Source organism: Galleria mellonella, unplaced genomic scaffold, assembly GCF_026898425.1.
Source record: "Galleria mellonella isolate WM207_F2 unplaced genomic scaffold, CSIRO_AGI_GalMel_v1 utg32, whole genome shotgun sequence".
In the NCBI taxonomy this organism is placed as follows: domain Eukaryota; kingdom Metazoa; phylum Arthropoda; class Insecta; order Lepidoptera; family Pyralidae; genus Galleria; species Galleria mellonella.
The window spans coordinates 3,082,707-3,104,553 of NW_026442075.1; the positions used below are offsets into that span (position 1 = coordinate 3,082,707).

The 21,847-nt window shown below is 33.2% G+C and overlaps 1 protein-coding gene and 1 non-coding gene across 5 annotated transcripts in view; one reads left to right on the forward strand and one right to left on the reverse strand.

The window, feature by feature from the left end:
* Positions 1 to 21,847, reverse strand: part of LOC113510874 (furin-like protease 2) — a 296,007-nt gene that overhangs the window by 71,516 nt on the left and 202,644 nt on the right. The gene's annotated exons all lie outside the window — the stretch shown is intronic.
* On the forward strand, positions 11,513 to 11,594 carry Trnas-gcu (transfer RNA serine (anticodon GCU)). The gene has a single exon. It is a non-coding gene; the product is annotated as a tRNA-Ser (tRNA).

Below are 21,847 nucleotides of genomic sequence, written 5' to 3' on the forward strand. Positions count from 1 at the left end.
GACCATCACAAGTACCCAAATGGCGAAAGGGATAGTCCATTCTATACAAGGATTACACAGTAACGAAGACAGAATTTTCATCGTTAAGTTTTAATTTTAAGATGCAATCTCACAAATAAACAGTTTAGCATTTAAAAGTTTCCGGATACAATTATTTCAATCTGAATTGTGAATTATATACATAAGTAAACTTACTTGCAACGTATAATACTGGCTCAGTATTAAAAGTAGAATGGACATAATGTAGTGGTAATACTTATTCGAGTCCCCTTCGAGACACATTACCACGCCGCGGCACACGAAAATTACCTGCAAACAAAAAACAAATTCGCATCAATCAAACAGCCCCGCGAACGAATAATACGAGCAGTGAAACGCGAACGACTCGCCTCCATTCGAAGCGGGCGTTTCCTTAACATCCGCAAATATTTCCTCAGTCTTGACACGTCTTTATAATAAAAACATCACGGCAGCGGAAGTCCCGTCTCCAAGAAAAATAACGCCACATTAGGCGCGATAAGTTCCCAACTGCGTACTATTCGCTCGGAATATACATAAAATGAGCACAATAAATATAACGGTGGGTGAATAGGAGCAGGTGTGTCGAACTGGGTCCGAGGGCGCCCTCTACGTGAAAAACTCATTCGTAAACAACAAAAGGAGAACCTGCGTTATATATAACTCACGGCTGGGGGGCGGCCAGGTGCTGAGTTAAGATAAAGCACTGACGTTACGCTCTATCCCGTGATTTAGATATGACCTTCTGAACGCAATCTGCATTAGTAACCGCCCCGGGGGATTGCGAGCGCCGTCTCGCCTGTTTTATTGGAACTTAACACCTGCGTGATATGAAAACAGAAGAGGAAAAACTATGTGTATTTAGTGGGAGCCGTGATAGAATACTGTACGACACGTTCTCCTTGTTAAAGCTCTATAATGGAATTCTTTGCATTTCCAATATATTCCCTTCTACGGATAAGTCCTTTATATTGCGCTTTACTTTCTTCTTTTTTTTTCTTTACAATACAATTTAAAACAAACCGCATTTATATTGCACTTATTAACGTAAAAAAATTCAAAATAATCAAATGACTCAAATTAGTTCATTTAAATTAATATGGATTTTAAAATAATTAAATTAAAATTGTTTTAAATGTAATACTTAATATATACTTGGATTAAGTATTATATATATGCAAAATAACCTTAATATGCAAATTAAAAACCTTACTATAATTTAATTAATAATAATGAATACTTATCGACTTACATAATAACCCGTACGAAGTTTTCACGGTCATATAAACGCTATATATATATACTTTTTTTTTTAATTTAACTTATAATAGTTATCTTTGAAACTTCTACTAATCCCAAGTTTACGACATAAGTAGTAGACTATCAGATTTTGATCAGGGTCTGAAGGTCAGATTATTAAGACTAATTAAAAGATTCACTTGTAAAAGCATATTTTAAAAATAATTCATTTTCATAATGCCAATCAAAATGCGTATAAGAGCATATATTATCTGCAATACAAGGTGTAAATTTGGTTATAACTCGTATCAACGCTTGGACAGTGTACTCTCGAATCATAGACTCGTAAACAAGTAAGTTTTAATTGTAACTGTCATGTACTCGCTTGCGAAGTTATGCCAGTTTGGACTCGTGCATGCGGGCCTTCAACTCTGTGATCCTAACTTTTATTACTGTACTAGGAAGAACATAATACTATAAAATATGTAAAACACATATTTTACGTGGTTTTTTTTATAATACAGAACGCAAACGAACATGTGGCTCACATGATTGTAAATGAGTACATATAGGCCTTTTACTCTGTGGTCCTAACTTTTATTATTATACAAGAAGGACATAATACTATACGAGTAAAATATGTAAAACACATATTTTACGTGTTTTTTTATAATACAGGATGCGAATAAACATGTGTCTCACATGATTGTAAATGAATACATATGGGCCTTCTACTCTATGATCCTAACTTTTATTACTGTACTAGGAAGAACATAATACTATAAAATATGTAAAACACATATTTTACGTGTTTTTTTATAATACAGGATGCGAATAAACATGTGTCTCACATGATTGTAAATGAATACATATGGGCCTTCTACTCTATGATCCTAACTTTTATTACTGTACTAGGAAGAACATAATACTATAAAATATGTAAAATACATATTTTACGTGTTTTTTTTTTTTTTTTTTTTATAATACAGGACGCAAACGAACTTGTGGCTAACATTATTGTAAATTAATATCGCCACCTATGAACACTCGCAACACCGAAGGAATTACAGGTGTGCTTGCTAGTCTTTTAAAAAGGACTTTTTTTATGGGTGAAAATGGAATGGTAACCCCGCCTGCGCTAACGGGATACGCTAGCGGAGCACCAGTGAAGGGTGATTGATGAGAATAAAAACATGCCGGGTAGCCCATCATGATGAATACATCAGGAATTAACCTTGATAGTTTCCAGGGGGAACCGCGAGGAGGTCGACCTGGTTGGGTATATTGCTAGCAATGGGATTCTTAGTCTCCATTATTAACAATCCCTTTCCCCCCTTTTAAAAAGGACTATACCCTTGAAGATTACGATGTCGTATCCATTCAGAAATATTGCTGCAAGGAGTTGATTCCAAAGCGTAGTTGGGCGTGGAAGAAAGAGTCTTAAGTACCGCCATTCATACAGGTGGTTGGAATGGAACTTTAATTTGTAGCGGATTGTACGTTGATCAAATTCAGCAAGAGGTATTAAACCAAATAATTTCTTTTGGCGTCATTTTCGTCATTCTGAACAGATTTTTATAATAATTTATTTTTACAAAATATGTAACAGTCCCTATTATTCTTATTTAAAATGAAATTTTACACCACAGGTAATATTCCTAGATTTTTTTTGTTTTAAAATAAACAAGGAAAATAAAAATATTTTTTCTATTATTTTTATCGAAGTATATGCGATCTAATGATATTTAAAACTATTATTAATTTCAAATTAATGTAATTAGTAGTTGCTGAGATATATTCCTCTGTGACAGACGGACAGGCGGACAAAGTCGCTCCATAAGGGTTCATTTGTGCCTTTTTGGTATGGACTTAGACAGGTCGTGAATTTTCTACTTTTTGAAGTTGCTTAAAAATAAATCTTTACTAAATATAAAATTGAGTATGTTTGCTTTTTACCTTATAGCGTCTTAACGGCTTAACCAATCATTATGTACACGTATACTTACTATATGGAAGAGTGAATGACATACGCTACTTTTTATCCAGGTCACGCGGTCACAGTCACAGATAAAGAACTATTATCAAATATAACAGATTTTCATATCCGCGTAATAACATAATGACTTCATTATATTATTACGCGGAGAAGTGAAAGCGTAGCACGATAGCGTCAGTACGGGCGTTTCAGTACGATCCATCGATAGGGCCCGCACATAACGCACGTACCGGAATCAGATTATCTTAATGGCGACGAACGGAACGATTTATGCATTCGTGGTACACAATTGGGCCAAATGAGAGGGCAATCAGCGGCCCGAGGCGCGCTGTCACGGTGTATTGACACGCGCGACGCTGAAATGACGTTGATAATGATTATAATCGACGTAGAAGCTCATTATTACGTACCAATTGTGAAATCACTCGTCTTCGTTTTTGCTGTAATAAAAATGTCAAAAGTTTTTTGGATTGTTTTTTTTACATGATGATATGGACTTCCGCAAAATAACACCTAATTCGGTAAAATATATAGCTTTTTTATACTCGACAGTCCATCCACTAGGTACGGATAATACGAGTATGGATACCGATCCGATATCTATATAACGGATTCCTCTGGACATTGACGACAGAGAAAAGGTCATCACCCATTTCGATATCACCCTTATCTATCGGATACTTATTTTTATAGATATTAAAAGTCCAAAAAATAATATTGGTTTACAGACTTTTAGCATATTCGTTATTGAATCAATTTTTTTTATACCACTGAGGTGGCAAACAAGCATACTGCCCACCTGATGGTAAGTGGTTACCGTAGCCTATGAACACCTGCAATACCAGAGGTATTACGCGTGCGTTGCCGACCCTAAAGAAACCTCTTTACCCCCCCCCCCCCCCTTTTGAAGAACCCCATGCTGTAGTCTCTTGGGAAAACCTCGACAGGGAGCTCATTCCACAACCTGAGTGTTCGTGGGAGGAAACATCTCTGAAACCGTGCAGTACACAACCATTGAGGCTGTAGGACATGAGGATGAACTTCCTGTCGATGGCGAGCCGTATTGTAACTAAAATATATTGATATTGCTATATATTACTCACCCCTACCACCTACACTTTATAATAGGTACTCCTCCATTTAAATAGAGTATCATCTATTGAAAAACATCTCAATAATATCAGCCAATTATTAACTGTCGCATTTCTTTTTCAACTAAACGAAACACTCTATTTTTCGTTATATTATTCATCTGTCATACATATCTTTCGCGATATCGTTAGATACTACAGCATAAGTGCATAACAATATAACCACAAACAAAAATACAAACTGTTGTTGACCTTCTTTAAAAATTGCTTAATAAACCAAAAAAATAACATTACAACAATACTTTGTAATGCATGATAGTACAGATTTGATTAGTTATCTGATGAAAATATCAATTACCTACATAACGGACATAACATATCAGAATTGTTTCAACGATAAATCCATAATTAATGATAAGGCTCGCACTAACAAATGGATATTATACTAGCGTAATGACAACGACGCCAGAAGAATTCATAATCGTAGATAGGAACGTGGGGTGTTATCGACCCACATTTTGGGTCACTCACGCACTCACATGTAAAGCCGTGTCCAGACGCGTGTAATGTGTAATGTATCGTGTAATCTAAGGGTGGATTTAGACTATACGGACAACGATTAAAGAACTAGAATAAAGGATAGAACGAATAATTAACAAAATGTATAAAATACAGTACAAGTGCTAAAACATTATACCAGATAAGTTTAATAAATAAATAAATATTTATTAAATTATTAAACTAAGAATTTAATTATTTATTAAACTTAATCTTTACTTAAATCTAAAGCTACAACATAATATCACGTGAGTTTAGATTAAAGTAAAAACATACATAACTAAATACGGTACAAAACTATTCAGAATGCTATATATTTAGTGTATGAACGATACTTAACAAAATTTGTGTAGTGAGCGAACGAATATTCGCTTGTGTAATATAAATCTACGTTAAGAGCTTAATCAGCAAGAGTTTTCGCGTGAACAGGTCAGAAACGAGCTTTACATAAGTAAGCATGATAAGACAATTTTGTAGTGAGAGAACATGCTCGTAATAATATAATGATTTATTAGTCTTACTTATATTTTACAATACTTAAGCATGCATAATAAAGGTGAATAGTCTCAGTTTACGTTATTTATATGCTTGGGCAAACATTACAAATATAATTTGTTTTAATACAATTTAATGAAAAAGTAACCAAGATTTGTTGAAATTATCACAGAAACATTTCCGAATGAAATAAGTAAAAAATCAAAATACCAATCAATCCATTTTTTACTTGTACTATTACTATATGCCATCAGTATAATGCCTTATATGATCAGGTTATTTATTTGTGTTTACATTTTAATTAATTTCTTTTTTTTTTCGTCTACTGATTTGCTTTCTAAACAAACCAGTAGACGGTTCACCTGATAGACAGCGGCTATCGTCATGTGCGTTGCCGGTCTTTTAAATGCCCATATTATATTGTAAAGGGAAAATTTAAGACGGGAGCTCATTTTACCTATTGTATATGTAATTCTAGTACCTACACGCGCCTCATCGAGAATCAGTTGAATGTCTCGAGTATTTTTTTTTATACAACTTAGAATGGCAAACAAGCTGACGGTCCACCTGATGGAAAGTGGTAACCGTCGCCTATAGACATGAGCAGTACCATGGACATAACAGAGTATACTGTTTTGCCGATGATACCCCCCATGCGTTAACATTCCTGAGGATTCAGGTGTTATTCCTCTGTACCCAGTAAATTCACGCCATATCCCACCCTTCAAACCGAAACACAGCCATGCAAACACAACAGCTTCACGGTAGAAACACGAATGGGACAGAGGTACCCAAGCAATCGACTTTTGTACAAAGTCTCCCTCTGGTATTATACGCTATAAACTATAACTATAAAATATTACACGACACATTACATTACGTCAGTCTGAACACGGCTTAAGTCATCACCTAGTTAGCCGCAATTGTTTAATATTTATAAATATGGGAATTACCTACAACAATTCTGTGTAAGTGAAACATGTGGAAAATGTACAGATATTCTGTACCATCACACATACAAAACTATATAAAAGTACTAAAAAAGTAGTATCTAATTACTATGTTTTTATTTTTAATTTGGTAATAACACTACATACTATCATTGGAAGAATGGTATTTACTTTTCCTTTGATAATATAAATAGGTACTTGCCGTTTAACAACAAAAAGAAACATTTTATAAGTACGTAAATCGAAAACATGGAAATTCATTTTCCTATTTCAAGAAAGTTAAATAAAAACCCAAAATTCAGAATTCGAGGCGAGGCCGTAAATTTATCGCCCGGTCCACATTTCTACACACTTCCCGTAGAAAGTTTGTTCGTTGTAAAAGTTATACAAAATCTGCTTTTTATAAAAAAAAATATCTTTTGTAACAGTATACTTTGTTATGTCCATGGTACTCTGTTCATGTCTATCACTTTCCATCAGGTGGGCCGTCAGCTTGTTTGTCGTTCTAAGTTTCATTAAAAAAAGGTATATTTATCAGTGTTTATGTTACTAGTTTTCACTTGCATATTCATCGATTTTCAAAAGCAGAAGGTTCTCAATCGGACTGTATTTTTTGTGTGAATATACATTTGACAATTTTGAATACCTATTTTAATGATACTTCTTTTAATCGATTGAAATTTTACCATGTCAATCCCATAGTTTAGTTGCCATGATTGTCATCGCCATTTTACGCTACGTGCTTTTGTAGAAAATATTGTAGTATGACTATATTTAAAAAGGACAAAGGATAGATAAAAAAAAAAGGAAAGGAACGAAACTATTTGCTTATATTGGAAACTTTACCTTGATTTACATTTAACAATATTGTTTCTTGTTGTAAATACCTCTTTATTTCTAATCATAATAACCCGACAAATATTATAAGCGGCTAAAACAATCGTGAACATATTGCAAATATCATTATGTGTGAATAGGGTTATCAACTGTAAAATAAACAAAACAGAACAAGTATTTAGAAAAATCCGAATTTTCTCATTTACAACTAGAACGACGAGTTAGAGTTACGAATCAAAATTAATTAATTTTAAAAGAAAATGAAATTACATCTGTAATTTCAAATTCAGAGTTAATGTACACAGAGGTCCACTCCTCTCATTTAAAACGAGAACAAATCCGGGGAAACGGATGGATGGCAACCTTGCATGCGAGCGAAAACTGGGTGAATAAAAACAATGGCTACGAAATTTATTACGTGGCCAAACCCATGGCAGCTCATAGAATTAATTCAGCTTACACCATTTTAATAACTAGAATATCATTATTACTCGCCAGTTGGGCTCTGAAATGAATATTCCGCTCCATATGTACGTATACTTTGAATGAGTACATACGAGGATACCGAAATATGAGAATGTCTGATAATAGCGGCAAGGGGATTTGTAATATCGGAGTAGGCCACAAAGTAGATTCGTATGTTCGGATCCACCAGTGCCCAGTAACAGATCGAACCGCTCTTTGCATCAAATTTAGGACTTTCTAATACAAAATCTGTACCATCTGACTAAATCTAACGAAGACAAGTAAATTTGTCTTAGCATGAAGAACGGCAACTTGTCATTTTAAGATCAGAGTTTAATATATTTATATATCTCTGAATAACCGAGGGGGACTATCGGATATACTATTATTCATCTCTGAATAACAGTACCCCAGGGATAGAATTATTCAGACATGAATAATAGTCTCTCCTGGGGTATAGGAGGGTCCCCTTTTGTTTCCTTCTGCCTCCATTCTCGATCATACTTGCCTAATAATGAGGACAATGTAAGAATACTTCCAATATGAATGTTTGTGGAATCAAGATCAAAATGGTTAGGAAAAGATGATGTACTGACCTCAAATAAAGAGTCCTGAGGAATGATTACGATTAGATAGAGACGTACAAATTTTTTAAAGTACCTATCAATATCAATATTTCAATTATTATCTGGGAGCCTACCATGAAATGAAATTCCGAATTTTCGGGCTCAGTTTCGTATTTTTGTTCGTACCTAAATCGACCTAGTAAATGGAGCTTAACGTTTCGTTCATCATAAATCCTATCCTAATAGTCCAGAGGAACGATATTTTAATATTTTAAATAATTTTAAGCGGCATGTATTATGTAATTTTAACATCAAATTTTTATTTCGTTCGTCCCCGAAATTTCGGAAAATATTTTTTTTTATTTTTTTTTTTTTATTTTATTTATTCATAAACAAAAATTTGTATTTGAATGTTATAGTAGATACAATAATTTCATACACTATATAAAATATAAATTAAATCAAGCATAAAACAAATATTAGTCACGTAGACATCTCTTAACATAAACAATATAGGGCTATAATTGTGTTTGAGTTTGACCTTTCTAGCAGTAATGACTTCAATTTTGTCCTGAAGATATTTAAATCATTCAGTGACTTTAATTCCTTAGGCAGCTTATTAAATAACACCACCGCTTGGTTTCGTGGACAATGTTGTACTATGTTAAATGTGGGTATAATAACCTTTTGTAAATCCATCCTTCTTGTAATTAATCGTTGTTTCATTCTATCCTCTGATTCATATAAATGTCTATTTTTAATTAAATCTATTAGCAGAACATGAATATATAGGCTTGGAACAGTTAGTATTTTTATCTAAAATGTCCTGCACACGATTCCCAAGGAATATAGTCTGTATAAATGTCTATTTGTGTTATACTTGTAGCTATTTCCCCAAAATTTTATGCTATATCGTAATGATTCTACCAAAGCATAATAGATTGTCAACAACTGGTTTTCTGTAGCTCTTCACTCAGAGTACGAAGTGCCATCAGAGCTTATAGCGTCGTCTACTGCACTTACTTCAGCTTTCCAATTTAAGAGCGAATCTAAATATATACCTAAGAATTTCATTGTTTCAACCATTTTGAGAGCTACTCCATTTACATGTATACTAAGGCTTTGGTTATTTCTAACTGTTGTTTTAAAAATGACATTAGTCTTAGATGTATTTAGTATCAGGTTATTTACTGAAAACCACGTGTTAAAAGCCGTAAAATATTTCATGGTAGGCCCTCTGTTCACTGCTGAACATAGGCCTCCCCCATAGACTGTCATAAGAAACCGTCCCGAGCCACCAGCATCCACTAACTCCCTGCAATGCATTTGAGGTTGCACTCCATCTAGAGGCGAGTCGTCCTACACTGCGTTTCCCATACGGGCGTGTAAAATTAGAAGTCGTATAAGTACAGGCAAAGTATCTATACTAGTCTTTCTAATATTATACTATATATGTATGAATTTTTTTAGAAATGTTATTAAATATGTTTGTTACTCAATGACGCTGAAATGGCTGAACGGATTTTAATAAAATTTGATGCAGGACTATCAAATTTAATACCAAATGTAGGTAGGTTTGGTACCCTAATTTTACACTGAATACTTTATATAGGTATTGATTCACACGAGTAAAGCCGCGGAAAGCAACTTATAACAATATTATCTGATGATATACGAATCGAGTGTGTAAAAAAGCGATCCCAAGGGTCCATAATGGTTCTAAGTTTCAAACCAAAGTCGCAAGAGTCGTTAAAGAAGCCTGTTAAAATCAGAAAGAACAGTAAATTAATAGAGTTCATTTTACCATTAGTAAATCAAATGTTACTGTTTCAACTCCAACTTTATTTTCATTAAAAACGCCGTTAAAGACGAAAATTTAGTAAAGTTTTACGAGCCAAAAATAGGTACAGCCAGCTTCATAATAAACGACAGGTAACATTATAACATCTAAATTATTATAATTTGATATTATTTAAAAAAATGAACACGAAATTAAAAAGAAAACAGCGTAAAAGGTATAATACATGTCTTAGATTAAATTGAAAATTGATAGAGGTATTTTGTGGCCTTTCTATTGACATTCTCCTTCTATGAGTCCAATATGACAGAAGCCAAGCCCACCGCTGCATTAAAGAACGGAAATAGTTAATTTGATAACATACTTAAAAATTTAATTCCTGTTTTCTAAATTTTTATTAAGATGCTTAAGGATTGCTTAATCATAAAATATTAGTTCGATTCAACAAGACTAAAACCAATCAAAATTTTAAATTAAAAAATGTTTTGAAATGTCCTCGGTTTATTGAAGCCGACTGTACCGGTATTACAGGGAAATAGTTTTTTGTACTCACGGGAACAGTTTTGTGCTAGTGGCAGGTCCGTCGATGTTAAGTGGAAACGATTATTGACGTTCCGTTTCGGGACAACTGAACGTGTCATATGCACATTAGTGCGATTACCATATTTGTCAGCTTATTGGCCACCCTCAAATAGCTGGTCGACATCATACTCATGAACGGGTGCTATTTTACATTAGGGCCAGCTCTAATTTACTACGGTTTATTTATTTAGTAACTTAACACTTTAAACTGTTATTTATTACTGGATTTTATGCAAATATCTACCTTATGTATCATCATCATCATCATCATCATATAAGCCCTTAACCGTCCACTGCTGATCATAAGCCTCCTCCTTGGGGTATTTTGCCAGTATTTGCCACGCTTGATAGGCAACCGAAGTTAGACTTTAGAGATGTTTTAAGACACTGCTGCCCATCCTTCGCCCTCCTTAGTCGCCTCTTACGATACAATCTAACTTATGTATATATTTATGAAAAGTCATGTGAAATAAATTTTATTTTATTTCATCATTTCTTATTAATTGAAACTGCTGTTCGAATCAAAGACCAAAAAATATATATCTTCATAATTTATTTATTTTATTTATAATATTGTAGTAGGAATTTTATTTTTGAGAGGGAAATAAAAGTCGAAAAATGATATCCATTTTTTAACACTACATACTAATTAAGAGACAGGACTTATTGTTTTAAGTGGGACATTTTTTTAATTGTACAATCGAACAGTTGCTGAAAATTATACTAAAAATTTATATTTCAACCCGTCTAAATCCATAAAGCAACAATACATTATAACATTATCATCTACGGCGTTAGCATAATAATTAAATAGCATTAACTTAATTTAAACATTATTTTACAACTGATTAAATATTGTGAAATGTAAAGTATGCTTATTACAGATAGCGCATCGCAATTTAGAAGGTTTCTCGCATGACGAGGTGACCGAGCGGTTAAGGTGATGGACTGCTAATCCATTGTGCTTTGCATGCGTGGGTTCGAATCCCATCTTCGTCGGTTTCTTTTTACTGCTAATCAAAAGAATTTTTTAAAAGACTTGAAAAAGGAAGCAGCTCTATTTTGTATTTTTTTATGTGTTATATGGTATTAACAAATAAAAATCTATTTCTTTTCATAACCATACTAACTTTGTCAGAATTGAAAACCGTATTTTGCGGAACAAAATTTTAAATTGTTATTTTCCTAGATTTAATTTTAGGCTTTAATTCAATAAAAAAATACATTAACTAACAATTAATCTTTATAAGTGAAAACACGTTTTCATTCTATAGGGTTTTTTCTACGAGTTTAAAATAAATATAATCTGAACAACCAGTACACGTACTATAGAAATATCATAAATTCCAAATTTCATCAAGTGTTAAAAATTTCCAACATCAAAATGACAATTATGTTAATAAAATTTCTTCTTAATTATGTATAATTGAAAGAAGAAAGAAAGAAAGAATTTATTCATAGAAATATGCGACTCACACAGTAGCAATAAAAACCTAAGTATAACAATAATTAAATAAAAATAAACAAAAGATAGTAATAATAAGTGCAAGTGTGTACTCGTATGCGTGTGTGTGTGTTCAGCATAGAATGCTAACACTGCAGCAATATGCTGAGCACTGTATCGTATATTAAAATAGATTTTCTACTACATTCACGATATTAATTATTTTAGATTGAAATTTCTACTGTAAAGCAGTTGTGTTTGCATGCCTGTGTTTCGGTTTGAAGGGTGGGATATGGCAGTGAATTTACAGGGTACAGAGAAATAACGCCTGAATTCTCAGGAATGGCAACCCACGGGGGATATCATGGGCGAAACAGTATACTCTGTTATGTCCATGGTACTGCCTGTGTCTATAGGCGACGGTTACCACTTTCCACCAGGTGGGCTGTCAGCTTGTTTGCCATTCTAAGTTGCATAAAAAAAATTAAATTTATTTAATTAATCGACATAAGTTTAAACATTTTTTTTTCTTTATATGAACATAATAAATATTCAAACCAGATTCGAATGAATTAATGATTTTTTAATATAAATATAACTAATGCAAATATGATATTACTGTTCTGTTCCACGATGAATTTCGCTTGGTCTACATTCACCTGATGGTCATCTACCTACGGTGACTTTGCACTTTCAACGTTACATTGGCCAGTGGCCGTGACCGTTGAAATAAAATAGCTAATTACAATTGTCGAAAATTTAATGCGTATCTACATCGTTAGCATAAATCGATACGAAAAATAGAGGTTGGGCACATTGTAGATTCAAGAGACGTGCTGAAAAAAAAATTAAGGGACGCTATATTGAATTTGGTGCGTCGTATAATTCGCTTTGTTCGAAATTAGATAAATTATTTCCACAAAAAGATTCGCACAAAAGAGGCCAGGGAATGGGAAGCAATAAACATTGCGAATGTCAAATTCACTCCGAATGGTAAATCGACGCGTCTTAGACATGCCATCTCTATACGGAACTACGGGATCGATACATACGGACATTGAAAAACTTTCTGTTTATAACCATGTAAATGTTGAAAGGTAGAACAATAATTGGGAAAACATTTTAATAACAAAAATAAAGAACCAAATTTTGTTTGTAATCATGACAAAATTACGAGTAACACCAAAACGGAAGTAAACCCTAACAGTAACAAAAATAATTATTAAAATCAAAATGAAATTATCTGGAGGTATCGCGAAACATATAAGAAAATACATTTAAAAAACCCTTCGTTTTTGAAAACGGTTAAAAACAATGATGACAAATATGCAAAGTTTTGCTCGTATAAGTACAACACGTGATGTGTTTATTTCCAAAATCAATTTACATTAGACCCTAAATGCCAAGTCTTAAAAATCTTAAAAACGACAAACCTTTCGTAAACCCATTTAAGAACTGTTTTATCTCTTTCTTTGGTGCTAAATTCCTAATTTGAAAGAAAGTAACAAAACAATGTAATAAGTAAAATAGTTTTGTAGAAGGTTTCAGTTTTTATGAATAAAGGGATACGTGTCTCCCTAATAAGGTCACAGTTACAATGGGATACAACTAAGAAATAAAACAAATAAATACGATACATACAACTATTATCCATCAATCAAATCAAAGATGATGAACCAATAATCGAATCGAATAATCGTAAACAATACAAATACAGACACGAATCTCGAGAAGATACGAGTACAAAACAAACCGAATGACACGACAACAATAGCCGGCGACGACCGCTCGTGTGTCAGGGTGCTCGCGACGGATCACAGTCGCACGGAAATGGCTTTGTTTCCTCCGAAGCGGCTATACCGTGTCGCCCATCCGCCGGGAAATAAAATAAATGAATATCACATTATGGGGGGGTTAAGTAAAAATAACCTCTTCAGATGTTAGAGCGAAACTGTATTAAAGCCGTCTGGTGGGAAAATTAAATTGAGAGAAATTTTCCTTCTCTCCTCTCTCCGCATCGCGTGGCGAGGCGGCTCGTGTTGTTTTAAGAGCTCTGAGGATTCTTACTCTAAATATTATTCGGCTTTCTCCATTTATGAAATTTGATATATGTATACATATGTCTGTATATCATGTATAACATAGTGCACGCTACACATCATACGTATATAATATACAATATTTTACCCACGATTTCGTCAACGTAACCGGGGATGTTTACGAAGCGAAATTAAAAGTAGTGTCTATCCTTCTCATATATCTACATATATCTATTCATCTCCTTCCCTCATATAGTAACAAACAGACTCACTTTTACATTAATAAAATTATTTAGGATAATTATCAAATCTCTATAGTAATTTTACACTGTTAAGAAGAAAAACTAAGTAAAATGATTATCGCTTATAATTTTATGAATTAATAAAACATTAATTAGAGATTGATAGCTAATATGAAAGTTATAAACCTTCTTATAATAATAATAATAATAGTCAATAATCAATTGTTGGCAGTCGCATGCATAGTAATGGTAGCGAAATTAAACAATTCTAAACAACTAACTTTGTGCTGTCGTGTGTGCCCCGGCATAGAATAGACCACCTGTTCCTTTCCCATGGGTGTCATAAGAGGCGACTAAGGGAGGGCGAACGTTGAGCGTCAGCGTCCTTAAAACATCTTTAGAAGCCTAACTGGTTGCCAACCCGCCTGCCAAGCGTGGCAACCACTGGCAAAACTCTCCATACGGGGGACGCTTATGTCCAACAACAAACAGTTAACGGCAGAAATAATAGTAATATGAATAATAAACTAATTTATTACAATAATATTATATGATCTCTACCAGCCGATAAAATTGATACATGTTAAAATAATTCTATCGTAACTAAAATTGAGGACTGATGTCACTATGCATGTTTCGGATACCAAAATCACATGAAGTAAATATACCTACGTAAATGCTGTCAGCAAAATACCCACTTTTTGCAATCGACATTTTGTTAAAACATCATCATTTGTTAACTTTTTTATATCTCACAAAAAATAAGCAACGCCAAAATCATATAAAAACGCCTTTTGTTCAGCTCTAATAATGATTAAAGAACTAAAATATATTATAATGCATTCTGTGTACGTCTAGTTTTAGTGATTTTAAAGATGTAAATCGTAAAATACTTCCATATAAATCTACTTTAAATTTTATAATGGTAAATCCCGATAATAATAATTTAAGGTTATGTTTTACAAAAAAAAACGACTTCAATTGTACTAATACTACTGAATTAATATTATTAAGATTTTTATAGGACCAATCTATATATGTATCCTTTTATATAAAAAAGAATTTTCCAAATCAGTTTATAACTGACGAAGTAATCTAGTAACATACTCTTTCTTTTTGAAGTTGGTTGAAGATTAGTGTACGACTCGAATTTAATGTTTGTACAATCTGATTAAACGAACTAAATTCAAAAAGTATTGATAGTCTTTTTAAAAGACATCGAAAATAACAATGATCCTATATCACTAGACCTATGTAATAATGGAATATACAATTCTTTGAGGTGCTCAACAGTGGGATTTAAATAGATTGTTACTAAAGAAAAAGACTCAGCTGATCTCCCACGCGACGGAAAATAATACATCATATCTAATTTAGCAACTAAGGGAGGGCGGGGGATGGACAGCAGCGTCCTTCTTAAAATATCTCCAAAACCTAACCGCGATTGCCAAACCGCCTGCCAAGCGTGGCAACTACTGGCAAAACCCCACAAGGGGGAGTCTTATGTTCAGCAGTGGACAGTTAAAAGCTGATATGATAAAAGCTGTTACTACTCCTAAAAACATATACTCCTATAAATACATAATGATATTCAAATACAGCCTAAAATATATATTCCTCTTCGACGAAGAAAACGCTGATGCAGTTTTCATTCAACTTGCACAAATTGTTATTTAATGGCAGCGCATTAGTAAACCAAATGAAAAAGACTTAACACCCTGCAAATATAAAATAGTCCCGAGTGAGAACGCGACTCTAGTAAAATATAAGAGAGAGTACACAAACTTCCGATAAAACTACACACTTATTCATTTCGCGGATGACTACGTTCGCGTTAGCTACGTTGGGATTATCTGCGAATAAAAACGTAGCTGTACACGTTTCTCCAATTGTCTATCTTATCGTAAAGCAAAAAGGTTCATAACCGTTCATCAACATCGACAGTTGCGGTCGTGGATGCCTCCCTGACGTACTCCAGTGCAAACATATCAATGTTGGGATATTCTGAATATTCATCAGAATACTGTACGTTCCACCAATCCTGAGTGCGTGCAATGTAAATAGTAAACACCGGTAAAAATTCCTGTGTATTTCACCTAAAAATAGTTAGGGTTGTCAACGTAGACAACAGATCTTAGAAAGGTTTGAATAATATCTTATTTACTGCGAATTTGTCCATACACTGTAATCAAGTATGCTAATGGCGTTGTTAACATTTCAAGGAAATAATTTATAAATGCAGTTCGAATAGACATAGCAACTCTTAATGAAGCATTGAATTTATTAAAATATAATAACTAATTAACTCGGGATTTTCTACGAATAGCCAGAAACTAAGTTCCATATACCGACATCTTCATTAGGTTCAGTTTTAATGAAACTAGTTTCTAAATATTGAGAAAATAATTATGTTCTTTTATTGCAATTCTCCCCTTCCTTTCCCGTGGGTGCCGTCAGAGGCGACTAAAGGAGCTTAATGGTCAAGGGATGGCAACAACATCCCTCTTAAAACATCAGCAAAGCGTAACTGCGGTTGCCAGCTCGCCTGCCAAGAGTTATTATTGGCAAATCCCCTCCCAATAGGGGAAAGCCTATAGGAAGAATAAAAGACTACGCATAACTACAAAAACTAATTGAATATTTATATAAATAAAATTAATCGCTAATTATGTTCCTAAGTACAAAATTCAAAAACGGCTATACCAATTCGGAATTTTTTTTTTTTAATATTCGTTCAAATCCGAAGAAGGTTCTTGAACAGAAATAAAAATGTAAAAACTTTCGGAAAAACGTAAACAACCTCTTTTTTAATTCCTCCCATACAAACGTTCCTTTAACGGAATGACGTCTTAAGTCGTCAGGTTAGCTAGTATTAAATATATTTTATTTTATTTTTTTATTTTTAACGCAATATGATAGGGGCCATGATCGCCGTTCCGGTTCGTATCTGGCTAAAAGCATATCTCTGGCAGTACAACATGGAAATACTGCAAGCGTTATGAAGACCTTAGGATCGGCTACGGGATTGGGAGGTATTTTTGATTAGCTGATTTTTTTTATCTTTGAAATAATATTTACTTATATATACTTTTATTAAACAATTAAAACAAGATATAGAATATAATAAGTTTTTACTTAATATGTTATAAAAAAAAATCAATATTATTAGATTATTATTGTAAAGTTTAAAATAATGAATGGATTAGTGTTCATTTGAATCAAGTATTGATTTACGCACATTGAACGTCCAAATTATGACCTGTGGTAACATGGTAACACCGTTTGGACGTGCAACGTTCGACGTCGAGTTTCCAAACCCCGATCAATTTACTGCCTTAGGCGAAACATGTGTCGCAATATAACATATGTATATAATTGTACTTCATAGATATTATGTTACTGACGTGGTATACAAAATAATGGCAGTCTATGAAGGAGATTTATCTTTAGCAGCGTACAATTAGTGATTGAAATAACGATACTAATTAAAGTTAAATTACTATTAAAGGACTAGCTCTTTGATTTTACTTTATGTAAAGATGAAAGAGAATATTAATAATGGTGATGGGTCCTTATTATAAAGGGGTGGTGAATTAAGGATTGGTAATAATGCTAAAAATTAAATAATATTAATTCAGTAACTTTCTCTTCAAGCACTAAGTAACATTTGTAGCAACCCTAAATAGTTCCCAAGAGACAAGCACCAGTTCTCATACATCGATCGCCATATTGAAAATACAAGTGCAAATATTAAGAGCAGCTCGTTTTTTAATGGGCAAAATTAAACGGGAGCTCGGGGTTTATTTTGTATACAAACCTACGCTGAGGATCCATTTCGAATATTAACGAATACCCCCGATTGCAGGGATTATGGAAAAATAAATACACAAATGATTTCATATAATAAATTGATGATTCATACATAAAAATATTGGTGATATTTAAAGCAATCTCTAAACAAATGACAGATGTTTTAATGCCTATAAAAATTAACGCTTGAGCCTAGACAAAGTGAAGTAATCCATATTTAAACATTTATACAAGTGAAATCGTTTTTTAAGCTTCCCTGTAAAGGATCTATTATGAAGGCAGCAAACAAATAAGTCTACTAGGAGAACGAGGCATTACATCCATCTAATCATTTTAATGGCGACAGACTACAATTTCTTTTTTCAATATTTATACTAATATTATAAAGAGGAATGATTTGATTGGTTGTTTGTTTGTTTCAAAAATTACTTAACCGATTTAAAAAAATATTTTATCTATACAAAGCCTACATTTTTAGCGAGTGGCATAGGCTATATAAATAAATAAAAATAGATAATAAATTATTTTTATTTCTATAAGAATTTAATAAATTACCAAGTATCAAATCATATTTTCACTATTCGTTCATAGAGTTATTTTAAAAGTAACATATAAAATAAAAATAAACAGCACAAAAGGTACACAAAAGTCATGTCGTGGAGTTAGCAATTCGTTCCGATAATTCTGTTATCGGTAATTTAAAAGCGGAGATCATATTCAACGAGTATAAATTGCTGTTTCGTGTCGAATGCACTCTGTCACGTGAACACCAATCATTCACACGCGATATTTACTTGATTATAACAAATATATCTACAATTATTAAATATACTTTCTGACCTAAACATTGTTTTACCTCCGATGGCCATGTACTGAATATATTTTTGTAGCAAAATAATAAACTAATGAAGTTAGTTTGAAAGAAAGAAATAGTTTTATTTAAATAAACTTAGATTTAAGTTTTTTTTTTTTAATAATCATTTTTTCATTACCACCCATTTGGTACGCAATATCAGCTAAGAACAGGCAAAAACCCAGCCGTTGCTTTTTTTAAGTTTGTTTTACAACACATTCCACGAGTTGTTCGAACATGAAGGATTTAATAATGGCAGTAAACATAACACCCAAATCTTCAAAAAGGCATGTAATTACACCTCATCCACCTTACAATCCACAATGGCATTGTGGATTGTAGATGACAATGACATTGTGGATTGTATTTTAGCCTGTTTCGGGAGATTTATAGTTATTTATAGTATATTTATAGTAGTACTTTAGCTAAAATTTAGTTTACCTTTACCTAGACCAGAGGGAAACTTTGTACAAAAGTCGATTGCTTGGGTACCTCTATCCCATTCGTGTTTTAACCGTGAAGCAGTTGTGTTGGCATGGCTATGTTTCGGTTTGAAGGATGGGATATGGCGTGAATTTACTGGGTACAGAGGAATAACACCTGAGTTCTCAAGAATAGCAACGCATGGGGGGTATCATGGGCGAAACAGTATACTCTGTTATATCCATGGTACTGCTCATGTCTATAGGCGACAGTTACCACTTTCCATCAGGTGGACCGTCAGCTTGTTTGCCATTCTAAGTTGTATAAAAAAAACCTTTCCAAGGCGTACAAAAAATGTGTTTAAAACATACTATTTTCATACTAAGTAGTGAAAACCAACAATGTATATATACGTATGTATGTTAAATTCAATCGTTGACAATAAATGGTTGAAATAATGATGAACGTAAAATGTGACTAAAATTGACCAACAATTTGTTTATCATCCATACTCCTGCCTGCAGTAAATGTTAAACAATTCTCGTAAATCAAATCAAGGCTTTATTGGACGGCTATATTTTCAGTTTGATTGGCTTTATTGAAAACAGAGCACACAGCTTGAGCACCTATGGATTTAGTGTACACAGTAAATATTAACCAAGGCAGATTGTTAAGTACACTGTGTATTATTTGTACAAATGCAAAGTAATTAATACTTGTATCCTAACTGTTGTTTTCCTTAAGTTTTAATTTTAAAACAAACAAGCCTCCTCTAAACAATAGAGTTAGAACTATTTTGAATACAGGAAAAAACAGAATGGTTAGTGTTGTTACACTGTATTCATTTGAAACTCTTTTTGATAGTATTTACTAAGAAAATAAAACCAAATTATATAGAAATAGTATTTGCAATACAATAATGAGTATTTTGGATTATATGTATGTATAATACATATTATTATTATATCAACCGTTAACTGACCACAGCTGAACAAAGGTCTCCCTCATGGGGGTGGAGTGGGTAAAGGGATTGCCAATGATTGCCCCGCTTAGCAGGCGGGTTGGCAACGGTAACTGCTGCAGTGAACTCTAAATATAAAAATACTAATAATAAATTATTTCTTTTGCTTTTATATTATGTACTATTCAAAATACACTAAGAACAAATCTTTAAAATTTTGACTACTAACAAAGGTGTCCAACTGCAGCGTATTACGAGGCTAGTATTGGTTTTTGCTCGTTGAAATATGGCGGAGAGACGGCGATCATTTCCACGGAAATAGATAAGGATACCAATAAACTTGATCCTTCACCCTCTCAGTTTGTAGGAGTACGCCAATGCGATGCCTAAGAGTGCGAGCTCTAATTATAATGGTGCTGTTACTGTTGGATATTTACCTGATCCTTGCGTGTTACGGATTAAACACGTATTTTGTATGTAGGCTGAACCACGTGGCGGGTTCACACAGCTAGTATCAAGAAATCATACATAATAAAATGTCAGTCGAGAATCATGTTTATAGGTTAAACTTTTAGATATTGTGTCATTCCGTTATAAGGTAATTTTCTCTTGTTTTGTAACATTATATATATTCTAAGTATTCATATATACATACATATCTGTCACGCCAGTCTTCTATTAGGGTAGGCAGAAACAATGGAACGTCAAATGCCCGATTCAACCAAAGCAAGTACATATAAAGGTACAAATATATTTTAATTAATTACCATTGGAGAACGACAGCTGTTCCTGTATTTTGAACACGAGTAAATCAATATTCATCATCACCTTCCTCCTACCTTTATCCCAATTATTATTTAGAGTCGACATAATATATTTTGAGTTATCTATCTTTACTAAATGTTATTTAAAATACTGAAAAACATATCGAAATATTTAGCATTTATTTGAGATTCAATTTCACCAAAATACTACAATGTACCTACGTGGTACAAACATTTATACATTACGACTATGTCTCTTTAGAGTATGCAGAAATAATGGAATGCCAAATTTACCGATTCAATCAAACCTCTCTCGTCTCCTCCACATTGAACAAGTTCACCGGCTACGAGTACTTTTGGCTCGGCTTTTTTTTCGGCACGTCACCTATTTGGTTTTATTTTTAAAACACAGGAGCAAAACGAGCATGCAGCTCACCTGATGATAAATTACTACCACCGCCAATATTTCTAAGAATTATTATTGTGGCATTTATTGGTCTTATTAATACCCTCATATTATTTTATCTTAATTATCTCCCATGTACAAACATAGTCTAGTTACAATTTCATTATATGAGTAAGATGTTGACATACATTCCTGTGCCATTAATTCTGGTCAACCTAAATCACGATAACAATATTCTAGATAACGAAAGAAACAAAAGAACAGAAACTAACAGAAGCGTTTTCAGTCCAATGGTTTCTGATCCATTAGC